The sequence below is a fragment of the Schistocerca cancellata genome, chromosome 5 (assembly GCF_023864275.1).
Source record: "Schistocerca cancellata isolate TAMUIC-IGC-003103 chromosome 5, iqSchCanc2.1, whole genome shotgun sequence".
NCBI classification, from domain to species: domain Eukaryota; kingdom Metazoa; phylum Arthropoda; class Insecta; order Orthoptera; family Acrididae; genus Schistocerca; species Schistocerca cancellata.
In genome coordinates, this window is record NC_064630.1 from 343,924,371 (window position 1) to 343,945,363 (window position 20,993).

The window sequence follows — 20,993 nt, forward strand, 5'->3', positions numbered from 1 at the left end:
CATTCCTAGCTGCGCATTGCTGCAATCTTACCTCAAACTTATTCTCTTCAAAAATAATGACATTACTAAAAATAAATATTCCTTTTGTAAGTAGGCTGTTTAGGTTTTTATGTTGGTAACGCCACGTAGCGCTCTGTATGAAAATCGCTGACTGTGCTGTGTGAAGTCTGTGGCTGGTTGGACTCATTGTTGGAATATTCGCTCGTGTAGTGTTGGGCATTGGATGTGAACAGCGCGTAGCGTTGTGCAGTTGGAGTTGAGCCGCCAGCAGTGGTGGATGTGGAGAGAAAGATTCCAGAGTTTTGAGAGGTTACTATAAGCGGAAGATCTGGACGAGTGTCAGCCAGAAAAAATTAATTTGTAAAGAGGGTTGTCATGAATTGATAGATATACATATGATGACTTTTGAACACTATAAAGGTAAATACATTGTTTGTTCTCTATCAAAATCTTTCATTTGCTAAATATGCCTATCAGTAGTTAGTGCATTCAGTAGTTAGAATCTTTTATTTAGCTCGCCGTATTGGCGCTTACTGTACAGCAGTAGTTCAAGTAACAATGATTTTTGTGAGGCTAGTGATCCATGAAAGGTGTAGCTTATTGTTAGTCAGGGCGATTCTTTTGTAGGGATTATTGAAAGTCAGATTGCGTTGCGCTAAAAATATTGTGTGTCAGTTTAGTGATGATCAGAATAAGTAAAGAGAGAACTGTTAGAAAAATATTGTGTGTCACTTTAGTGATGATCAGAAAAAGTAAAGAGAAAACTGTTTGAGTACGTTGAGTTTTGCTCAGCTGTTTGAAAATCAAATAAAGTAGAAGTTTACTAGCAAAGTCATTCATATTTTTCTAAGGGGATGTTTCACTTTCACATTGCAGTACGTGCATGATATTTATCCTTGCTGTCCTTTCTTCATCTAACAGATACAACCACAAATCTACAAAGCACTACTAAATAAGTCCATCACCTACCACACTTCAACTGAGAACCCTATCAGACTGCGCAAAGGCGATAACTTTTTTACGACAGGACTAAAGATTTCTTAACAGTAACGTAACTTGCTCTCGCTTTAACCGCACATCGATGACGTACAAAAATCGATATGACTTGACCACCTAACAAAATCCCATAGAACACGTGTAGGACACGTTGGGGACACGTATTGCACCACGTCCACGTGCACCATCGACCATCCAGCGGTTGTCAACCGGGCAGGTGCAGAAATGGAACGGCTCAAATGGTTCAAATGGCTCTGAGCACTATGGGGCTTAACTGCTGAGGTCATCAGTCCCCTAGAACTTAGAAATACCTAAACCTAACTAACCTAATGACATCACACACATTCATGCCCGAGGCAGGATTCGAACCTGCGACCGTAGCGGTCACGCGTTTCCAGACTGTAGCGCCTAGAATCGCTCTGCCACTACGGCTGGCAGAAATAGAATGTCCTACCATGGGGGCTCCTGATCAAACTTGTGGATAGCGTGGGCGCATGTTGAAGACAATGCATTGGCCTCTGTGGTGATCACACACCCTAAGAATCATGTCCCGCCATTTTAATGTCCAGAGGACCGTCATGAATCGTGGTGGCTTCATTGTAATTGCACAGGTCGCTAGATTATTATGGTAAAGCTGTAGAATCAACATATGTTTTGTAATTTAGTGTCAGTGGGTTTCACATAATCAGGCGAGATAAAATAGTGCCGAGGTGAATTTGGAGTGTCCGGAAGTAAGTTAGAGGATTTTTAGAGAATGTTGTATTGTATTGGTTGGCTGTAACGACTGGAAGATACTGACGTTTGAAAATAGGGCATATTTTTGCAGTCCCACATACATTCTCTAATGAGAATATTTTGAATGTTTATTGAGTGTTGGGTATTTTAGCGCTCCTCTGCTGTTTAATCAATGATTAATTCCGTGTAATAGAATAACGACCAAGTGAGTGGTTTAATTCACTTCATTTGGAGACACGCACTTTGAATGTATGGGTAGGAAGAAAGAAATTTCAACCACGACAGATGCTACTGTTAGAATACTTTTGGCAGAATGGCACTACACACAGCATAAAACTGCTTCCACATTCAGGATCTCACAATAGACGGTAACATTAAGAAACATAAATCCAACATCTTTGTTGATCAACATCAACGCGCGCGCAGATGTTGAAGGAAACCAAAATTGAGCCTTAGAGTTCAGCGAAGATTGAAATATATGGTCATTTTGAATCATAAAGCTACAAGTACGCAACTGTCTGTGAAGTTGAATGATTATGGTGCGACTGTGTCAGCTGAAACTATAAGGAGCGTGTTGTGGAAAGCAGGCTTGCCAGCACACCCGGACCCCGACCTAAGCCCAAGATCACCCCAGGAAAGGCGTTCAGCCATTAAACTGGGAAAAATCCCTACAGAACTGGAATGTTGGTGACTGGAAAAAGATACTAAAAATCTATGCATTAGTACTCATTTCACTAAATAAACTCATTTTCAAACGGTGATCCCCAACTTTTGTAGGTACGGTCCACATGACAAGCAAAACGTACCGCCTGTGAACAGCCAATATGTGAGGAGTAGGGAATCGTAGGAGTTTCATTATGACTGTCTACACCAAACTGTAATTCATCTCTCTTCCGTTAGGGTCGGCGAGTGTTTCCATGGAAGGATACAGGGAACCTGTACATTGTGAAACTTCCCCTTTGAATGTAAAGAATAACTGTGCTGGTAAAACTTCTACGTTACTTGATTTTCAAACTCCAGAGTGAAACTGAACGTACAGAGACTGTTTTCTCTTTACTTATTCTGATCATTTCCAAACTGACATACAATATTTTAGCGCAACGCAAATGACTTTTAATAATCCCTAGAAAAGAAGAGCCCTGACTAACAAAAGCCTATGCGCTTCATGAATCACTTACCTCACAAAAATCTTCGTTACTCGAACTACTACAATACAGCGAGGGCCAATACTGCCAGCTAAAGAAAAGATTCTAACTGCTGAAGACACTATCTACTGATAGGCATACATTTAGCAAATGGAAGATTTTGATAGAGAACAAACAATGTATTTACCTTAATAGTGTTCAAAAGTCATTATATATATATACAGGGTGATTCAAAAATGCATGTAAATATTTCAAGGGTGTATTTGTGAGGTAAATATAAGACAAAAATGTTCTATACAATTTTTTCCATACTTGGCTTATTACAGAGTTATGAACAAAACAGGATAATACATTCAATACAACGTAAGGTATTTAATTCCCAGAGTTCACAGTTTAATTACAGTGCATTTGGACTAACAACGCAAACTGATAAATAAACGTGACGTAACAAACTGAAACAATTCCTCGCGAACACTGTATTAATTTAGGTCCTGTTGATTGAACTACAGCAATGCACAATAACTAAGGAAAATTGAAGCATTTTACAGACTGTACTGTACTGTACTGTATTTGCACAAATCTTAATGCAATACATGTTCAAAATGCTGTCCCTGAACTTGCAGACAGACCCGTGCTCGTCGCATCAATGATCTCTGCACATTACACAGTCCGTTCAACTCTCCACGAATAATTTCACAACCACCTTCAATTCTTTGTTGTAGCACTTCTCTGTTCGGTACTGCAGAAGAATACACCAATGTCTTTAGTCGGCCCCATAAATAAAAGTCTAAAGGGTTCAGGTCAGGTGATCTGGCTGGCCAAGCAATTGGTCCTCCGCGACCTATCCATCGATGTGGATACGCAGAATTGAGGTACGCCCTTACGTTGCGGCTGTAATGGGCGGGAGCACCATCGTGCATAAACCACATGGTGGCTCGTGTTGCAAGAGGGACATCCTGTAACAATCCAGGCAATTCTCCCTCCACAAATTCGCAGTACGCGTGCCCATTCAGCCTTGGAGGCAGAACATGAGGTCCGAGTAAGTAATTCCCCACAATACCACACCAAATGTTTATGGAGAATTGATGTTGATATCCACGCACAATTCTCGCGCCAGGATTCTCGACAGCCCACTGGTGCATATTATGCGAATTGATTACACCCGCACGAGTAAACATGGCCTCATCTGTGAATAATATCCGCCGAATGAACATTGGATCATTCAAATGACGCTCTTGTAACCACTGGCAGAATTGCTGACGGCGAGGATAGTCTTCAGGTGTCAATTCGTGCACTTTTTGCAGGTGAAATGGATGCAACTGTTGTCTCCGAAGCAGCCGCCATACAGTAGATTGTGGAAGTCGTACAGCTGCACTAATTTGTCTCGTACTGATAGGTGGATCTTGGTCTACCAGGTCCAAAACATGTTCCTCGACGTTCACTGCATGCTCAAGTGGTCGACCTGAATGAGGCCCAGGACGAATGCCATACTCCCGCATACGTCTGTCCACAGATACGAACGTCTGATGACTTGGTAACCGTCTTCCTGGAAACAGCTCACTGTACCTTCGTCTTGCTGCAAGTGCATTTCCATCTGCTGCACCATACACAAGGTGCATATCAGCATACTCACTGTTTGAGTACATCATGTGCACGAAACCTTTGGCCTTGCGACGATGAATGAACGACAGGACGTACTTTTCCGTTACCAACAACATCAGCGCCATCTTCCGTACAGTAGGAGTAAACATCACGTGCAAACAAAAACAAACACTATTCATGCAGTTTCGAATCAACTGTTGGGAGATACGTATGTGAATTACGTACCAGAATATGGCATCCTGCTGCTTGCACTGCCGTCGTTTTGATACGGACATGACTTTCGTATTTAACGATAACTCTGGAATTAAACGTTTATGGAAAAACATTTATAGAACATTTTTGTCTTATATTTACCTCACAAATACACCCTTAAAATATTTACGTGCATTTTTGAATCACCCTGTATATATATATATATATATATATATATATATATATATATATATATATATATATATATATATATATATATTCGTGACACCCAATTTTCGTTTTTCTGACGGACACACGTCCAGATCGTCCGCTCATATTAACATCTCAGAACTCTGGCATCTCTGTCCCCACATCCATCACTGCTGGTGGCTCACCTCCAAAGCCCAAAACTACACTGGCGAGTAACGTCCATCGAGTCCAACCAGCCAGAGACTGCACACAGAGCAGTCAGCGATTTTAATAGAGAGCGCTACGTGGCGTTACCAACATAAAAATCTAAACAGCCTACTTACAATTGTTGAAGGATATGTGCATCAACGACAGTACCTCAGCGTGTTAAAAAAAAGACTTCTGCCTCATACTAAGGAACTGTTTAATGGTGAACATTATTCTTTTTTGTGCGTGATGCAGCGTCACTCTATTAGGCAAAGAATGTGGGAAAATTGTTGGGTAGTAATGATGTTTCTGACCTCCCGTGGCCTGAGAATAGCCGAGACATGAACCCAATCGAAAATATGTGGGCAATAGTTAAGAACAAAGTACTGAATTTCCAAGACAAACGTAGTAACACACCTAGATATTCGAAACAATTGTGAAATCTAATAGAAAGTGTGCCTAAGAGTAGAGGTGTTAATAAGAGCTAAAGAAATGCATACAAACTATTACAACAACGGTAAGCTGTTAGGCATTTGTCTTAATTTTCAATAAAAATTGGATTTAATGCACAACTGGGTTTGGCTTGGCTTGTTGGCTTGTTTAGGGAAGGAGACCAGACAGCGAGGTCATCGGTCTCATCGGATTAGGGAAGGACAGGGAAGGAAGTCGGCCGTGCCCTTTCAAAGGAACCATCCCGGCATTTGCCTGGAGCGATTTAGGGAAATCACGGAAAACCTAAATCAGGATGGCCGAACGCGGGATTCAACCGTCGTCCTCCCGAATGCGAGTCCAGTGTGCTAGGCACTGCGCCACCTCGCTCGGTACAAGTGGGTTTACCACAATAATCTGGTCACCTCTGTATTGTCTGAAGTGTCATTTCTGTCAGTCTTATTGTGAATTACTTTTTGTCTGCTGCTCGCCGTCGTGACCGAGCGGTTCTAGGCGCTTCAGTCTCGAACCGCGCTGCTGCTACGGCCGCTGGTTCGAATCCTGCCTCGGGCGGGGATGTTTGTGATGTCCTTAGGTTAGTTAGGTATATGTTGTACTAAGTGTAGGGGACTGATGAGCTCGGATGTTAAGTGCTTAGAGCCATTTGAACCATTTTTTTGTTTTGTTTGCTACAGTAAACTGCAGCGTTTCTGTCTATGTATGGTCCATGTTCCATCTAGCAATGTTAACCTGCCACTGACAGATCATGCGAAAGTTACTTCCGTCCTTAGTATTCGGACGCCAGTATACAAAGAAGTTATTTCTGTGACCACTGCGCCATCACGTGAGGCCCACGTACCCTGCGTTCCAGAGAAGAAGCGCCGTATTCCAGCCGTGTGCCTTGGACGAGAATGCGGCCGGGGCAGCGCCGGGGTGAGCAGACTCAATTAACGGGCGCTGCGTCGCAGTCGCGCCCGCCTTGCGTCGCGTCGCGTCGCGTCGTGTCGCCGCGCGGCCACCGTGACTGTGTAATCACACGCCGGCCGCCGCGGCCGACAAAGGCGCGGCCGTCCGTTCCGGCGTTCTTGCCGCCGGCCGCATATTGAAAAGCCGGCCGCCGACTTGGCGGCTCCCGCCTCCCCATTAATTGGAATCCCTGCACAAAACACGCCCGTTTTCTATCAGCGCTGCCTCGGACGTGACTGCGGGGACACGATTTCACGGCCGAGCCAACGCCCCGCGCCTGTCCACCGAGTGTCTCCGTCAGCTCTTCTTCTCCACAGTGTCCGTCCACCGGCGGAGGCGCTGTTAATCGCCTACGTGGCGTCGATTGAATGCAGCTCTTCAGCAGGGGCACAGTACAGCTAAACAAAAATGTGCACAGATACGTTGTGAAAGGCGTACGTCTTTTAGTCTACGTCTTTCGTTAGAATATATTCTATCAACTAGGTACAGTACTCTATCATTTCTGTACACCATCTTTGTCATATTGCACTCAGATCTGGTCTGTGGCATATGTGTTTTATTTTGTCCAAACTTTCTCCTTATAATGGACAGCCTCTATTTCACAAACATTATCCGTCTTGCATGAAGTCCATTGTATTGTACTCCGTTCATCATAAGAATAGCCGCGCGGGATTAGCCGAGCGGTCTGTGGCGCTGCCGTCATGGACTGTCTGACTGGCCCCGGCGGAGGTTCGAGTCCTCCTTCGGGCATAGTGTGAGTGTTTGTCCTTAGAATAACTTAGGTTAAGTAGTGTGTAAGTTTAGGGACTGATGACCTTAGCAGTCAAGTCCCATAAGATTTCACACACATTTGAACATTTTCATAAGAATAAACCTGGTGTAAACAAATATAAACGCAATGATTGGTCAGTAGCCGTAGCACACGTACACTGGTATTATTATGCTCTTGGAAGTAGGTCCTACTTATGCGTGCAATATATAATTACGAAGTTACATTAAATGAAACCTTAAGATATTCAAATGCATTAACGGCCATCAATGTATTTCTTAATCACGCTTTAGCTAGTTTTTATTTCAAAAATCGTGTACAGTCACCACCTGTGCACTGTTGTGCCCCGATTGTCGATCTGTTAATACGCAGTGTGAAAATGGCTGAGGATGCTTACTATTCCGCAGCGAAACACGCGAGTAAAAAATGGTTCAACTGGCTCTGAGCACTATGGGACTTAACATCTGAGGTCATCAGTCCCCTTGACTTAGAACTATTTAAACCTAACTAACCTAAGGACATCACACACATCCATGTCCGAGGCAGGATTCGAACCTGTGACCGTAGAGGTGGCGCAGTTCCAGACTGAAGCGCCTTGAACTGCTCGTCCACGCCGGCCGGCAACACGCGTGTAGAACACGATTAAAAAGTGCCAAGAAATTGGCTGATCTTCATGTTTTTCATAAATTTTCAGAGATAATCGGCTTTGAAGTTTTCCAAGGGGCTGTATTAGATAGCGGTAGGGTATCAGATTGATTATTCACTGTGTCATCGCTCACAGGTTCAAGTCTCGTCGAATTCATTTTCTTTTTTCTTCGTTCAATTTGAAATACCTACTTCTTGTAATTGTAAAATTCATCATAATTTTTTATGAATAATGCACGTCTTCTTCTTTCTAAATACATATTGGGTGCGAAATTCCTGTTTTAATTTCAAATATAAATTCGTAATTATCGAAGTTTTCTGAAAGACTGTTAAGAAAGGTTGTTTAAATTAAGAAAACGTAACAATTTAATTTCTTAAGGTGAAAATGAAATACTCTTTATTTCGACCATGTCAATTGTTTAACACCACAGATGTTGAAACATGGAAAACAATCGTTTTCACAGCATCGAGCACACCATACAATTGATGCGTTTTTACATTTGCCAGTGCACCATTGTAATATAAACCCAACAGAACTGATCTGGAGCCAAGTTAAAGGATTTATCTCGATAAATAACAAGACTGTTAAGCTGCCAGACGTACTGGAACTAACGCACGCAGCTTTTTCACATGTCAATGCCGAACGCTGGAGGGGTACAGAACGGCACGTCGTAAAAGAAGAGGAGACAATGTGGATTCTGTTGTTGATCGATTCGTTATCAAAGTAGCAGATGACAGTTCTAAAACTGAAACGGATTCGGATAAGGAAGGCGCTAACAGATTACCTGCCGACGAACTGTAAGGAATACCTCCATTGGCTTCAGTATTCAACTGTACGTTGAAATCCCCTGTAGCACGCTTTTGCATCACACATAGCTCGCTCCTGTGTTTAAGTTAGGAATTTTCATCACTCTTGTTTGTAATTAGAACACTATGTACGGTAAGAACGAGAGCATTTTATGCTTTGCGTCTGCTCGCCTAAGAATCGCGCGGTAGTCTGGAGCTTATTTCACTTTTTTTTTGATTAAATGACATTCGAAGCTGTAGTTTTTCTTTTCTCGTCTCTTTTTACGTCTGAACCGCAACTGCTCACACAATTGCAGGTTAGTTCGACCGCTGGTTGGCCATTGCAGTCAGAGTTTAATGCGCCAAAGAAGCTGTTGTCCCGCGTTATCACTCAATCTGTGTGCATGTAACATAGCGTAAAACGTATCCTTATGTCCGTACTTGACAGTACTGGTCACAGCTTGGCTTCCGCTCCGCGTGAAACGAAATCCAATGTGATTCAAGCAAACGCGGAAGACTACAAAAAAATGTTCAAATCAGTGTGAAATCTTACGGGACTTAACTGCTTAGGTCATCAGCCCCTAAGCTTACACACTACTTAACCTAAATTATCCTAAGGACAAACACACACACACCCATGCTCGAGGGAGGACTCGAACCTCCGCCGGGACCAGCCGCACAGTCCCTGACTGCAGCGCCTTGACCGCTCGGCTAATCCCGCGCGGCGGAAGACTACGGAAGACTACTTGGCATGACGTTTAGATCGGGTTTATTCTTATGATGAACTGAGTGCAGACTGGCTATGGGCTAAAGTGTATGTTCTGCCCTCTCCGAGCTTAGAAACGGAGGCTCATCAGTGTATACAAATGAAATGAAATGTCGTGTGGCTAAGGCCCCCCGTCGGGTAGACCGTTCGCCTGGTGCAGGTCTTTCAATTTGACGCCACTTCGGCGACCTGCGCGTCGATGGAGATGAAATGATGATGATTAGGACAACACAACACCCAGTCCCTGAGCGGAGAAAATCTCCGACCCAGCCGGGAATCGAACCCGGGACCTTAGGATTGACATTCCGTCACGCTGACCACTCAGCTACCGGGGCCGGACACAAATGAAATAATCGTATGGCATTGTTGGCCGGGAGGCGCCATTCGGATTCGTCCGCCAGGTGCAAGTCATATTTCAGTCGACGCCACGTTGGGGGACTTGCGTCTTGATGATGAAATGACGATGAGGACAACACAACACCCAGTCCATGAGCGGAGAAAATATTTTGAGAGTTGATTATGTTCTTATTATTGACTTGATGTAAGGAGGGTAACTGTTGCTTTCGCTTTCACTTTAACTATTCCCCAGCGAGGGCACTGGTGTAGCACTGAACACAAACAAACACTGCACTCGGCACTGGAAGAGAACTTCACAGAAGCACTTTGACGGCACTACAGAAAAAAAGCTTTGAACGCAGGGCACGCTGATTGACAAATTCAACGCATCAAGCATATAGCAACTTAAATGTAACTCTTGTCAGTTTGTATACACAGGATACAAATGATAATATTTTAGAATAAGGTGTTTTTTTTTATATAAACACATAAGAGCAATTAAAAGCTATTGCTTAAAGAATACCTTTGGCGACAAGTTAATATCAGTCACCAATATCTAACTGAAACTGATAAAGATTTAAAAACATTCAAATATAACAGCGACATATACCAAAAGTTTCCCACAGAAGAAAAGCATCCACGTAGAGAGAGCAATAGTGGGAGTAAAACAGACTCTAAAAGACTACAATAAACTACCGAGTGGCAAAATGTTTCACTCGTTAGAAGAACTATACAAAAAAAAAGGAAAACCCACAAGCAGGCAAAAAGTTGAACACACACGAGATAGAAACAGAAAGCCAGTACTGGAAAAATATAAGCAAGCAAGCAAAGTTCATATGAGGCACCAGAATGAGCAGGACAACAGTTGCTCATCAACAGCGCACAAAACACAAAGTAGTAATACAAACACTGTGTTACGGAAATTCATCATTTTAATTTGTGATCTTTGACTATAAAAAAATGCGTTCCTATGCCTATTTCTGCAAAAGAAGAGCTGCAGATTAAGAGAAGAACTTCGAGAGAAACTGTAACTATAAATAATCCAGCACGACGAAATTTTGATTATTAAAGCTATTTCCATAAATTGTCAACCATCTTCACAAAACGCCATTTTGTTGCAAATGTCAAGCATATAATTTTGTTTAGTATGAATATTATCTATGGAACAAAACTAAGTAAAGACAATATGTTTATACGTACTTGGTTCACAACAGATCTTATTTCGGTGATATTAACGTATATTTCTTTTATGACGGAGTATGTACTTTTGTTAAATGGAACTTCCTGGAAGATTAAAACTGTGTGCCGCACCGAGACTCGAACTCTGGATCTTTTCTTTTCGCGAGCAAGTGCTCTACCAATGTACTGTTGTTACTTGTTATTAATTAAAGAATTGAGGAAATTATGAAGGTTTTGTTTTCATTTTGAAGTGCGAACTCTGTATCACCAAGTAATGACGGATTAACTGATCTCCTTATCTCATTCGGTTAGCAAAGAGGAACAATGTTCCATTCATATTTCTCTTTACACATATTTTTACCCGAAGAATATTGCAAAAAATTGGTTTCTAAATGTTTTATGAAAATGTCTTGTAAAAAACTATAATTGTTACTCGAAACGGTCAATTCGTTCTTGCCGTTTAATCTTGTTGTCAAAGAAAACTAATTATGTGACAACCTAAATCTCAACATGTCGATGGTTCCAGGCAGCACTAAACAGCTAATGTATCCATCTTGAACAAAACTTTGTGAAACTACTTGTTTGTGTAAAGTATATGGTATTCTTTACTCTGATACATGTACTGTATCAGCTGTTCTTGCACCTTTGGTGGTCGATAGTGAAATATTGCGCAACTGCCTGAGTTTCATCGTCTGAGGTTGCGGTTTTGAGTCGTCCCTCTTCTGGGTCGTGATCAACAGTTGGCCGGGAACACTGAATTCACTGTATTTAGTATTTGTTGAAAACGATTAATGACACCCATATAGTTATTCATCAAACTTGGATACATTATTGTTGACGACAAACTGCCGTAAAAAAGGAAGTCCTCGTGATTCATTTGTACTTTGAATACCTGTAATAATGTGAACACATAACTTACTTATTGCACAACACCTAGTGGAAACGAAGTTTCGTACATTTCTACACCATATCTGTTCTAGACGGACGGACCTGACTCTCGTATGACTAGCCTAAATTTACAGTGAGCTGCTATGTCTTGCGTGCCTGATTAGATTAGATTAGATATACTTTATGATCCGTAGATCCTTAGAGGGGATGTATCATGTCACAGATCAAGAATTTGTAATAAATATTTACGAAAAAAATGGAGCGAAGTTAACATCCTCTTCACAGATCCTAAGTGAAAGCGTTGTCACAGATGTGGAATAGCAAAGACAAATAAAAAAAGACAAAAAAAAACTTATTTTCATTTGAAAGCCAATAATAAAATTTTCACAGAACATTCAAGAGCGGAATGTAATGAGGCGCATGTGATAACCGTCTGGATGTTGCAGGCACGTGTCATCGAATAGCAAATCAGCTTACAACGTTTATTTACTGTGATCAGATTATTTGACTTATAATGCGCAGAAGTCAAATTTTATTTGATGTTGCTAATACTATATAAATCCAATAGATTTACTAAAGAACTCCTCAATGCAGTAGGAATTGCTTTAGGCTTGTCTTAAGCTGAGCTTTATTGGTATCGGACTTTTTTGGGTCCAATCTAGTTATTGAACACCTGCATTCTTGAGTAATGGAAATCTTTCTGAACGAAGGTAAGTGACTTTAAATCTTCATAAAAATTGTTTATATTCCCTGTACTGACTCCATGAACTTTGCAGTTACTTTGAAAAATGAATTTGTTATTTATGACAAATTTCATTAATGAATTCATATACTGGGAGACAACTCCCAGGTCCTTGAATAAGCCTTTCCAAGAAGTTCTTCAGTGCACACCATAAACTATTCGCAGTTCACACTTTTGACCTCGCGCATGTTATCTTGGTTTGATGAGTTATCCCAAAAGATGGTTCTGTATGACATTATGGAGTAAAACTTAGTGTTTTATTAGTATTTCACCAATGTCTGACCACATTTAAATGACCCATATAGATTTGCTTAGACGTTTTGGGAGTGGATTTAAATCCCATCTGATTTTATAATTAATTTGCAATTCTATAAGTTAAATAGTGTCAACCTCTTCCATCTGACTGTCATCATATTTTAGGCATCTATTGGGAGAAAACATTGTACGTGTTCTGAACTGCATCTGGTGTGTCATATGTGGTGTGGACTCGAAACAGAAAATAGGCTGGGAATCATTTATTAGCATTAGGTTGGTGCATAAGTTCGTAGCGTTTTTATTTTGCGTTTTGGTGTTCCGGTTGCTGTGGGTTGATTGATCGATTTCCATTTTTTATTTGTAGTTCACTGTTGCTATTTGTGTGTACGTATTGTCGTTTTGTCATTTGGAGATGTCCGCCCCTGGTAGCTGAGTGGCCAACGCGACGGAATGTCATGCCTAAGGGCCCGGGTTCGATTCCCGACTGGGTCGGAGATTTTCTCCGCTCACGGACTGGGTGTTGTGTTGTCCTCATCATCATCATTTCATTCTCATCGACACGCAAGTCGCAGAAGTGGCGTCAACTCGAAAGACTTGCACCAGGCGAACGGTCTACCAGACGGGAGGCCTGAGCCACACGGCATTTCCATTTCCATTTGGAGACAGTGAGTGTGGTTGTGGACGCTAGAAAATAGAGTGCCAAGTGGAGAAATTGGAACAATACCGACATATTCTTCAAATGGTTCAAATGGCTCTGAACACTATGGGACTTAACATCTGACGTCATCAGTCCCCTAGACTTAGAACTACTTAAACCTGACTGACCTAAGGACATCACACACATCCATGCCCGAGGCAGGATTCGAACCTGCGACCGTAGTGGTCTCGCGGTGCCAGACTGAAGCGCCTAGAACCGTTCGGCCACACCGGCCGGCCGACATATTCTTCAGTCTGAATTCAGTAGACGGATGACAGTGGCGGAGGCAGCCAGAATTACTTGTTCTAATGCCAATGGACAGAGCACGACAAGAAAATTATTTTCTTGTTTTAAGAAGAATCGTTTTGACATCGTGAGTCTCCACGTTCAGGAAGACCTTCCGGGTTCGATGAAGATTGTTTAAACGCTTTAATCCACAATGATCCACGGCTGGTAAATGTGACGAACTGTAATCATTCCACCATTGTGCGACGTTGGCATGCAATGGGGAAGGTTCAAAAATCTCGGGTGTATAGGTACCGCACGCTCTAAGCAAAAATCACAAAAATCAGCCGGTTGCTATATGAGATTCTCTGCTTACTCGTCTACAATTGGCTCGTGAACACCACCCACCATTCCTCATGTTGTGCATCTGGTGGAACAGCGACTTTGTGGTGTACTGCGAATGGCTTCCCCGAGTTTAACCATCACTGTTGATCTCTATTGCCAACAACTGAGACGTCTTGCAGGTGCAATTCAAGATCAAAGACCAGGCCGACTGTGTGAAGTGATGCTACTCCACGATAACGCCACCAACATTCTGGTAGACTGACAAAAATAAATAAATAAATAAAACAACTATACAGGAACTGATTTAGGAAGTCATTCCGCACTCACCTTATTCACCTGATCTTGCAATCTCAGATTTTTACCTTTTGCGATCTCTATCGAACAACCTTCAAGCAACTTCCTTTCCGGATGAAATTGCGCTCCAAAATGGCTGGACGAGTTCTTCGCCAGAAAACCACGTTATTTCTATAGTCACGAAGTCGAGAAGTTACCCCGCGAGGCAGGTTTTTATGGATAGGGAAGGATGACTAAACTTCTGTTTTGTACCTGTTGTGAAAATTAAGGAAAAACGCTATGAACTTGCACCAGAGCAACATTTGCTTAAGCCTTTTAGTAGTTTTGTGGTGTGCTTCTCCCAACTGAGATCATAATTAACTTGTAATCAATCCCGACAGTTTAATACTAGCAACCTTTTCTGTCTGGTTGTCGTCATATTTTAGACAAACAATGGAAGGAAAGCTCGCGCAGGTTTGGAACTATATCCAGTGTTCTTTTCACAGATTAGTGATAGAAAATAGGCTGGAAATCATTTACTAATAGTTAGTGACTAACTGTAGTCAGTTTCTAATAAATAATCAAGGAGAAAATGTCGGTTTTCTCTAATTAAAGTGCAACGACTCACAGAGTTCTAGTGTGAGTTGTAATTGTAATATGGCAGCAAAACATGGTGGATATTCTGATGCCTTAATGCGATACTGTTCTGCGCTGGAAAAAATTAATTCTAATTTCTGCCTCCAGATGCAAATGTGGCGCTATGAATGCAAGAAAGCCGTTTAGAAATGATTCCATATGGAACGGATTAGGAACGAGAGATGCGCAGAAATGGTCAAACAAGTGGGAAAGGTATAATGTTGATGTTATTCTTAACCGCTGCTTACACAATTTGTTCAATATGAGCTTTGGAGACGTGGACGCGATGCTGTACAGCGCCAGATTTGCACCTGGTGGCCAAAATTGGAACTAATTTTTTTCGGCTGCAAATCCGTTCCACATTAACGCATTACAATGTCTACCAAGTTTCCGTCACTTGATGTCTATAGTCACAAACTTTTTGTCAACAGATTACCGGTTTCGGTCTATAATGACCATCTTCAGATCTGTTTCATAGAAACAATGTCCTAATGTGCTGCAGCCTGAGTGGCATAGTATCTACGGTAAGTACAAGCGACACTAGACCTCTGTGAGCAACTTCACTTTAATTAAAACCAGTTAGTACATTTGAAAAGTGAAATATTCTTACACGAAAACCGATCACTGAGCTGCACAAGAGCGATGGGGGTGGAAGCTGCGACCACAGCTCGCGGGGGCTGTCAGCGCGGACCTGCGGACCTGCCCCCTGCCGCAGGCAGTAGAGACCACCCCATCGGATCCAGACGGCGATATGTTAGCGGCAGAGCGAGCGACTGGCGCGGCCAGGCAGGCCAACTTTATGAAGACAAATCTCGTCACTAAACACGTCGCCGGGGCGAATGGGCCACAAATTGCGCGGGGGCCGGTAAATCTGCGGGGGTTGGCCGGCGTGCCGCCAGGAAGGCGGAAACACGCACTGGGCGGCGCCGCCCCCGCCCCCAGCCACCGCCATTATGTAGGCCGGCCGACAGCGCCTCCGGCGCGTCTCTGGCAGCGGTCACCTGCCGCCGGGTCCCTCTGCAACGTCAGGGGATATCTCACTCTGGATGGATATCCGCGGGATAAGTTTTCGGTTTTCAATCGGATATGTCCACGTCTACTGCGCACTTGTCAGTGGTCTAGGGTGGAAAGTAGTCACTTCTGTATTTTATTGAACAGCTGGTGTTCTATCTTTCCGAATACTGACGGACACGCTTTCGGAAATGGTAACATCTTTGTTTAGTTACAACCAAAAGTCCAAGGCAGTGTAGGCGTTTTATAGGGCTAAAAGCTAAATCAGAAAAAATATATGTTTAAATGTTCTGTTCGGTATACAACCTGTTCGTTTTAGCCCTTTCTCAGAGTAAACCAGCGTTTTATACAAGGTTCTTTCAATAAGAAAGGCAATATAATTTTTTCCCGGTCAATTTCGGTTGAAAAGAAGGTGGAATGTCTTGTGAGACATCGTAGAATATTTGCGCTTCCTCCCCTATAGTTTCATGACGTTCCGATAGGTGGTGGAGTTATATGTAGCCTTGAAAATGGCGTCTGTAATGGAGGTGTGCTCCAAGCAGACAGTTGTCATTGAGTTTGTTTTGGGGGGCAGCCAGAGCGTCACAGATATCCATAGGCACTTGCAGAATATCTGCAGAGGCCTGGCGATGAAAAAAAGCACGGTGAATCGTTGGGCGAGGCGCCTGTCATCATCGAAACAAGGTTGCGCAAACCTGTCCGTCTCCCGCCTGCTGGGCGGCCGCAGACACAGTTATGACTCCTTCCACGTGTTCGTCGCCACAAAAATGCAAACGAACTTCTCTTTCGCCATGACAATGCAAGGCCTCGCCCAAGTCTGTGCATCCGATAGGAGTTCAAAAAACTTCATTGCACTGTTCTTCCTCATTCGTCGTACAGCACGGATCTCGCACCTTCCGACTTCCATCTGTTTGGCCCGGTAAAGGATGCCCTCTGCTGCAAGCAATTCGTGGATGATGGGGAGGTTACTGATGCAGCAAAATGTTGGCTCCGACGTCGATCATTAGAGTGGTACCATACGATCGTACAGGGCCGTCCAGTAAGGTGGCGTAAGGTCGTCACACTGAACGGAGATTATGTTGAAAGATAGTTTTCTGTAGTTGAAAGAATTAAGAATAATGTTGTGTATTGGAATCCTGAATAAAACCAACATGCTTTTATATGAAAAATTTGTGGCATTACTTATGGAACGCCCTTGGTACGTGCCAGAGTTTTTGGATTACGTTCTGGTTAAAGAATAATAAAGACTACACAATAAGATCTTTAACGTTCTGGATGAACATGAACGATTCATCAGATGCGGTAGTATCCTCAACAGTGTCGGCGTAAATTAACGTAATTTTTGCTTGACTGTTTCATCTCTGTTATAATGAATGTAATACATTTCTAGGAAGACGTTCAATCGCCGGTGCGAATTTGTTTCCCATCGCTTTCTTTATTCCTATTCTTTGCTAGCGAATACACTTTTGTTTGGACGTGCTGGCTAGCAGAACGTAATTTTTCCTTTGCTTGTAACTGCACATATTATTCTACACTACTGGCCATTAAAATTGCTACACCACGAAGGTGACGTGCTACAGACGCGAAATCTAACCGACAGGAAGAAGATGCTGTGATATGAAAATGATTAGCTTTTCAGAGCATTCACACAAGGTTGGCGCCGGTGGCGACACCTACAACGTGCTGACATGAGGAAAGTTTCCAACCGATTTCTCATACACAAACAGCTGTTGACCAGCATTGCCTGGTGAAACGTTGTTGTAACGCCTCGTGTAAGGAGGAGAAATGCGTACCATCACGTTCCCGACTTTGATAGAGGTCGGATTGTAGCCTATTGCGATTGCGGTTTATTGTATCGCGACATTGCTTACTCGCGTTGGCCGAGATCCAATGACTGTTAGCAGAATATGGAATCGGTGGTTTCAGGAGGGTAATACGGAACGCGGTGCTGGATCCCAACGGCCTCGTATCACTAGCAGTCGACATGACAGGCTTCTTATCCGCATGGCTGTAACGGATCGTGCAGCCACGTCTCCATTCCCGAGTCAACAGATGGGGACGTTTGCAAGACATCTGCATGAACAGTTCGACGACGTTTGCAGCAGCATGGACTATCAGCTCGGATACCATGGCTGTGGTTACACTTGACGCTGCATTACAGACAGGAGCGCCTGCGATGGTGTACTCAACGACGAACCTGGGTGCAAGAATGGCAAAACGTCATTTTTCGGATGAATCCAGGTTCTGTTTACAGCATCATCATGGTCGCATCCGTGTTTGGCGACATCGCGGTGAACGCACATTGGAAGCGTGTATTCGTCATCGCCATACTGGCGTATCACCCGGCGTGATGGTATGGGGTGCCATTGGTTACACGTCCCGGTCACCTCTTGTACGCACTGACAGCACTTTGCACAGTGGACGTTACATTTCAGATGAGTTACGAGTCGTGGCTCCACCCTTCATTCGATCCCTGCGAAACTCTACATTTCAGCAGGATAATGCACGACCGCATGTTGCAGGTCCTGTAAGGACCTTTCTGGATACAGAAAATGTTCGACTGCTGCTCTATCCAGCACATTGTCCAGGTCTCTCACCTATTGATAACTTCTGGTCAATGTTGGCCGATCAACTGTCTCATCACAATACGCCAGTCACTACTCTTGATGAACTGTGGTATGGTATCGTGTTGAAGCTGCATGGGCAGCTGTACCTGTACACACCATCCAAGCTCTGTTGGACTCAATGCCCAGACGTATCAAGGCCGTTATTACGGCCAGAGGTGGTTGTTCTGGGTACTGATTTCTCAGGATCTGTGCACCAAAATTGCGTGAAAATGTAATCACTTGTCAGTTCTAGTATGTTTGTCCAATGAGTACCCGCCCGTTTATCATCTGTATTTCTTCATGGTGTAGCAATTTTAATGGCCAGTAGTGTATATTATTGATTGCATAAAGTAAAATCTTAAAAACCGTCTCTTATTTGAAACAAATCATATGTATAACCGCTTGCATTAGACTTTTGTACAAGGGCAGAAGAATGCCTCAAAAAGATTTCAAAATTGGTTTTAGTGATTCGAAAATGATTTTCGAACGAAACGTTGCCCTCGTAAGATAACACATTATTACCGTGATTGATGTTCCGAAACGATTCCTACGAGATGCCCTTTCTTTACCCAATAGCTGTGGGTCCATTTTTTTTTTTTTTCGTCAACGTCAATATAAGCTCTTCGGCTAAAAGCTGCGCATCTTCCGTACAACGAATAATTTCACTTGTCGCCATATTGAAAATCGCGTACGTCGCGGTTCCATCTCCAGTGTGTGGAAACGCTGGCGTGCATGTAAAGGCTAGTGGTGGGGGGATGTAAGTGTAGGAAATTTATGCCTGCGTAAACACGGATTTACCAAAAGGTGCGGCGGTGGAAGCCTGCACTTACGGACGCTGCATGCTGCACCATGTCACTCGGTCGTCCGGAGTGGCCCTGTTGCCCCTGTAGGAGCTGCTGGACTGCCGATATCAGTGCTCAAATTAACGGTTATTTATAGAGGTTCGCGACTCAATTGCAGCGTCGCGCAATGTTTCCAGCTGCGCTCGGCACAAGAAATCGGTGGCCTTGGAGTGTGACAACGGCTTGCCTCACGCCTCATCTTCCAGGAGAGCCGTTTTCCAGCTCGTGTGTGTGTGTGTGTGTGTGTGTGTGTGTGTGTGTGTGTGTGTGTGTGTGTGTGTTTCTGTGTGCGCGTTACTGTGGAGACAGAGTGTGTGTGTGTGTGTGAGAGAGAGAGAGAGAAAGAGAGAGAGAAGTGTCATGTGAACTACACTCTCTGAAATTTGCACCCATAAGGGTTCGAGGAAAGGTACGTTAATACCCGTGACCGAATTCCGCAACTGGAGCGGCAGGAAGAAGAGCCGAGGCCTCTCAAGCAGTCTTTGGCTTCCTAATATCTACTGATGAAGAGGAATGGAGGTACTCCAGCAATGCCTCTAATACCAAAGTTTACACGAACGGAAGTAACGATAGTGTTTTTTCTGTTTTCTGCAATCACACAATTTTTACTAATGGCTGCATCTTCAGAAGGTACAGTGGAAAATATAAAGATCAAACAACAAAAACGGAATCGTATCTCCTCTACTTTACAGTAGACGTAAAATAAAATGTTGTCCATACCCGCGAATCAAGGCAAGGCGATACTCTCCGACTTTTTCGACTCCGACGTCCGATACTAATCGATTTCCTCGAGCACGGATAAACTACTAACAGTGACGTGTGAGACCGATGACCACGCTGTCTGCTCTCCTTCCCCAAACAATCAAACCAAACCAAACAGTGACGTGTACTGTGAGACACTCCGTAGCCAACGTTAGTCCCATCAAGAGCAAACGGCCTAGCCTGCTCACGGACAGAGCTGTTCTCGACTATGATAACGTGCTTCCATACGTCTCCAAGGTCATACTAAGTATAAAGGCCAAGATGAAGCGTCCGCCCTACAGCCGTGATATATCGTCCTGCGACTTCAGTATGTTTAGTCCATTAAAAAACATCTCAAAGGGGAGCGCTACAACTCCGATGACGAACTGAAGCACACCGTGGGGGACTGGCTTCTGTTACAGCCACACGTATTCTGAGAACAGGGAAGACTTCGACTCGTGAAACAGTGGAAGAGCTGTGCTCAGACCTTATAGTGTCCCTTTCCATATGTTTGACATGAACAACACAAATAACGAAAAATGAACTATACGTGCGTAATGTTGTGTGAACTTTAATCCCTAATTGTGATACAGACAAAGTGACGAAATAACTTTAAAGACAATTTATCGATTCTGATAACAGAAAATACATTCTTCTCCGTGATATAAGATCATACGTGTAAACTGAAGAACTGGACACTACAATCTTTGTTATATTATAAAAGGACTGGAAGTCAATGAACTTAGTCGTCTTCTGTTGTTTGAGTGCAGAAGGTACGATTGTATTGCGA